Source organism: Folsomia candida, unplaced genomic scaffold (assembly GCF_002217175.1).
Source record: "Folsomia candida strain VU population unplaced genomic scaffold, ASM221717v1 Fcan01_Sc007, whole genome shotgun sequence".
NCBI lineage: Eukaryota > Metazoa > Arthropoda > Collembola > Entomobryomorpha > Isotomidae > Folsomia > Folsomia candida.
This window is the reverse complement of record NW_019091199.1, coordinates 6,046,031-6,051,898: the sequence shown is the minus strand read 5'-3', so window position 1 is coordinate 6,051,898 and position 5,868 is coordinate 6,046,031.

Below are 5,868 nucleotides of genomic sequence, written 5' to 3'. Positions count from 1 at the left end.
GACCTCTTTGGTTATCATGCTATATAAGCAATTAAGGTTGGAAAGTGTTTTTTTGGCTTCTACCAACTCCGGGGGCACTGTAGGGTGCATTTGTGAAGCTATCACCCTAAAATTTTAAAGATATCTTTTTGAGAGTATTATCTTGCAACCTACCAAAAATCAGTCCAAAATTCAACTCCCCGCCAAAGATATTCACCCGAGAATTCGTCAAAACCATCACCTAACGCCTTTTGTACGTAACAATAGAGGTTTTCCAGCGTATGCTCTCAGATTTTGACCAATGAACGGGCCCTAAAGTTGACAAATTTTACACTTTCCAAAATTTCTGAGTATTTTCTCCTCTTTGGATGCAAATATCTCGGCCAAATCATTGGCAGATAGCGTCGTTTGTAAATTTTATATTCATTAAATTTGTGACCGATTTAAGCTAATTTGGTCAAAATCGGAGAGCACACGCTGAGAGACCTCCATTGTATGTAAATGGGATGAAAATCGGCGGATCAAGCTATCCTCGACAAACCGACATAACGCGTACATAAGGCTCCTTCAAACCAAAAATCATCCTCCTCCACCGTGATTTCATTTCATATCACTCATTATAACTTTATGCCTCCTCCGGTTTGACATTTATTCTCTTCACACTACTTAATTTACTACCGAGCGAAAAGTGTTGAGCACATTTCTCTCTTTTCAAAATTCCAGGAAATTGCAACACTCAAATCTAGGCCAGATATATAAATAGGTTATGTTGGTGGAGTTATCATTGAGCAATAAAATTTCCGATAAGTACACACCTTACAAAAATAAAGACGACTTTTCATGGTTCGTGGTGAGAGATCAAAATACTCATTTCCGCACAAGACCCAACATCCCAAATTAGTCGTTCGGCGGCCTTCTTCTTCTTCTCTTAAAGTAACGTGATCCCAACGAGGAAGTGTTTCCTGGACCAATTGCAACATCAACAACTTTTGAAAAGAAAAGTACAATTCGTCCTTTTCGCAAAAATTTACTGCCGACACGTGTGTGTGTGTTTTGTAGTTTAGTTTTGCAAATACCCAGCAGGCAATAAAATTCCGCCAAAAAGCCAGCCCATGCCACCAGGATGACCTTTTTATCATTTCTTGCACTACTTACAACACAACTTGTACCATTATGATTATACGAGTACTTGCAAAAAACTTTGATGATGACAATCTTACTTAATTCTGGATGACTGAGTCGGATTCATATTTCATGGCTGAAATTCTGCACACATTTCGCTCGGCCTTATCTACCCAGTAAAACTGCTTGCTTACTTTTCTGAATAGTGGGATGGTCATCACATTACAAGTCCAGTACAGTCTACCAGTGGCCGCGGAAGACAGAGGGACAATGTCCCCACGGTTGTTCAATGTCCCCATCATCTGCCCATGTTATACAAACCCCTCCCTCCCCTATCCTACAATGCTAATGTCCCCACGCCTTCCGCGGCCACTGCAGTCTACCAGTTGGACCAATCTATCCCCTCTGAAATGTAGGTATATAGTCTTTGTCGTATAATAATGTTCCCCACGTAAATCTCTAGTTGTGTATGTACTCCATTTTTATTAACAAAAAGCATCGGCCGTGACCTTACACGTTCTAAGAGCTAAAAAAATAGGGGAAGATGTCTCCTCAAAGAAAGAATATGCGACAGTTTTTCTCCTCGTAAATTTTTGCCCGTACGCGAAAACTTATATTTAAAATGTCAAGTAAATATGAGACAAAATATTGTCAACTTCTTCTTACGAGGACTTTCACCCACGTGAATTTCCGCGTAATTGGCGAAAGTAATTACCTCTAAATGCCCACGTCAACTGGGTCCTCAGCCAGTCTGAACCAGTGGCCGCGGAACAGAGGGACAATGTCCCCACGGTTGTTCGATGTCCCCATCATCTCCCCATGTTATGTAAACCCATCCCTCCCCTATCCTACAATGTTAATGTCCCCACAGCTTCCGCGGCCACTGGTCCGAACCAAACCACCACAAAGAACAAACCCAAGTACGTACGACGACAATGCCGAGCTTTACCAAACAATTGAACTGTATCATGTTTTGCTTCACTCAGGGAGAAAATGTGTACAAAACAACCTCCTACACGAATCCTTAAAATAAATATGCGGACCCCTTCAGACGAACTGGAGGAGGAGGAGGAGGAGGAGAAACCAAACAAACAAAAGGCCAAGAGAAATTCTCCCCTAGTTTTACTTTACCTTGATAAATATCACGAAATGGAACCACCACCAACAACCTACTCGAAAACTACTTGTACTACTTCCTCCTGTCTGATGATCCATGATCTGAATCTCTCTCTCTCAGGAACAATACAAAATTTGAGTGGGACACAATAACCAGACCAGAGCTTGACCAAGTTCTTTATCTTCGAATGATAAAATGGAATGAAACCCGACAAGGTGACAGCACCCAAGTTGACTTGAAGGTCAAATGGTAGCAGAAAATAACACTTCTTCTTTTCCTTTATCTCATGCATCGCAGGGAAAACCTACTTGTCACCACGGAACAAAGCAAGCTACCTACGTATGGATGCGACTTGCAAATATATGTATGCGTTCAATTTGCCTGGGTGCAAGTAACCATTTGCAAGAAATAACGGGGAGAAAGTGGTTTCTTGCAGGTCAATATTTTGACCTGCAAGAAACGCAAGGCGCGAGAAGCTACGCCCCGACGCTATATTTCATACGGCGCGTGGCTGGGTGGCGCTTATTTTTCGCACTTTCTCCCATGCAGTTTCTTGCACCTTACATTTCTTCCTTTCAAATGTAGCAAACCCACCAGAAACGCAACACTGAACCTTCTAGCCTTCAATATTATCACCCTCCGTGACCTTGGGAAAGGGTACACACACTTCTTCTTCTCCATTCTACAAACAGCGCGTGGAAGGTTCCAGTAAAATACTATTTACTACTTACTACGCCCGGATGGGATCCTTAATTTTCAGGGTTGAGGTTCTCCTCCTCCCTTTGCATGTCCAGAATTCCAAACGTCTCGCCTTCATTCCGGACGGATTCTTCTTCCTTCCTTCCTTGTTTAGTTAGGCATTTAGTTTATGTACTTTCTGCAAGAGAAAGTTGAGTTGACTGAAAGTTCAACTCGTTTTGTGTCCTTTCTCTGCCCTTCCTCGTCCTCCGGGAAAGATTGTGTCTAAGGTGGTAGCCCGGAATACAAATTTCTTGACTTTCACTTCTCTTATTCCCATTCATTTAAACGAGATGCCTACTTCCTGGTTGTACAGATATGTACACATATTTGCATACCAAGCAAAAACAAGCAAACTTTGTAGACCGACCCTTCTGGAATTTTTAATCCCGTGTCATACTCGTGATTCTTAACGATGGAATTAATTAAGTAGTAGAGGACGAACGGGACGGAATACCAGGACCACAACACAACATAACAAAACGCTTCTTATTTATAAACAAGTCCAGTTAGAAAAAATATTATGTAATCCAATCCAATCGTTGTATTTATATAATCGTTTTATGAGGACAAATCGTTTTTAAATCGAATTACTTACTCACCAAGCAGCGAACCATAGTTTAATCGTATCCGTTTTTAGCCTGGGCTGCAGTGGCCGCGGGACAGAGGGTCAATGTCCCCATGGGTATTCGATGTTCCCATCATCTCCCCATGTTATATAAACCCCTCCCTCCCCTATCCTACAATTCTAATGTCCCCACAGCTTCCGCGGCCACTGCTGGCTTGTATAACCGACCAAGTAACAAAACCTCTCTCTTGAGGGAGTCTCATATCCACCCACCCACTCCACGACATGCAAAAGTTAAATAAATAAAGCCTAATAGACGATTAAACTATAAATTGAGACGAATTGGGATACATTTCAACCCCAGAATAATAAATATTGTCAAAAAGTAGTGTGCTATTTGTGGCTCGTTGGTGGTTATCATAATAATGCCTTTGTTGGTTGTGTAAGTAGATAAATATGTAAGTTTCCCTCCATCATGTAATTACGCAACGCACATATTTTTTTTCACCCAGCCAGCCAGACACACACACAACTTTCACTTACTTCATCCCATCATAATAAAGTTGTGGATTGGTTTGGAATTATTATAAAGTCGTAAAATATTAGTAAAGTTTTCGTCTTTTGGTACATAGCAAAAATTTTTCCAATTTCTTTAAGTGTTTCCGACTTTCGGGAGGGAGGGAGGAGGAGGAAGTGTAAAAAGTGTGTGAATTGGTGACAATAACGATAAAATTAGAAGGGATTTGTTTGACCCAATTTCTCCACATTTTGAGAGAAAAGCCTCTACTTTAATATGTACTTCTCATAATATGGGTAAGTAGATAGGCTCGAATGTATCACACATTTCGGGAGAATTTTTTTACCAAAAAAGTGAAAGTGAACCAAACAAAATCAACCAAGGACAAATCCATGCAGGAATTTGGGAAGATATTTACACTGAAATTTTATTCTTCTAATTTTCGCACACACTTTTACCATTCATTCATTTTTACCATAAAATCAGTCGAGTGCATGGATAGATATTTATGATGAGAGCGACCTTTCCTCCTAATTTTGTCGGCAATACTTCCCATCTTATCAACAAGGAGAGAGAAAGAGAGTCACCATTTGGCTTAATATTTCCTATATTTAGTTCCTGCATGTCACAAGGAATGACAATCACTCAGCCAGCGGATGAGTAGTGAAAGTAGAGCCATAAACAAAAACGGGCATCGTAATTCTGAGAATACGAATAAATCTCGAGACTTGGAGAAAATCCGGTGACTGTATTATTTCCTTGCACTTGTTGGATTATTACGGATGCGAATAATACGAACGTATCTGTATAAAAATGCATCTTAGCCCTGCTGAAAGATTAATCTCATATTCCTCTCCATTTGGAAGAAAGAGAAAATACGGCCTCAAAAAATATATCCGTCAACACGTATTATTCAGATGACATGACAAGGACAAGGATATTATATGGCGTCCATTGGCCGCGGAAGGAGGGGGACAATGTCCCCAAAAAATCGGCAAAATCGTACATATCTTGGACACATTAATAAGTTCCTAATCCTCCAATTCCATACTTTCATTGTCCCCACTTGTCCCCCTCCTTCCGCCACCACTGGCTACCTCCTTCCTGATTCTTCCACTCTTATTTTTCAATCAGGAAAGAAGGTCGTCTCGATTGGATTAAGGTGCACACGTGGAACGGCGTGGGTGGACTGGAAGTGAAGTTAAAGTGAGTTGAAGAATTTATTGTATTTTTTTAAGACGTGCTTTCAACTACTTAAAATAACTTTTTCTTCACAAAATCAATTTGTCAGACGAATAAATATGTTACACAATAAAGGTAGAAAAAAAATCTTTACGCAACAACATATTCAAATTCCAATCGTGTATCGCATACATACTTAAAATTTAGTATTATTGCTAATTTATACCGAAACTAGTGCTAATCTAGTGAGCTTATTAAATGAACCAATTAAATGAGCACCACCAGTTACATACTTTACTACACACCCGCTGGAATTACTTACTGGCATGTATGCACATTTACAGTAATAATCCATACATATGTACATAAGCCCCATCATCGCACTGACATACATGCTTTTCTAGTACTTGCCCGGTTTTCGGATTGTGTTATAAGTACATATTCGCACATAAGAAGACTCCTCTCCTCAGTCAACCACTTACTTACTTAACGTAGGGCTGGCTGATTCTGTCCATTTGTAGCGATCCATAGGCATCCATGGAATGGATACGGTATGGATGCCGGTTTTTGGCTTTCTTGAATTTTGACTCTTTTTCTTCCTAAAGACTTGCTGCAGCTTGGTGGTTTAGCTCGTCAGTACGCGAA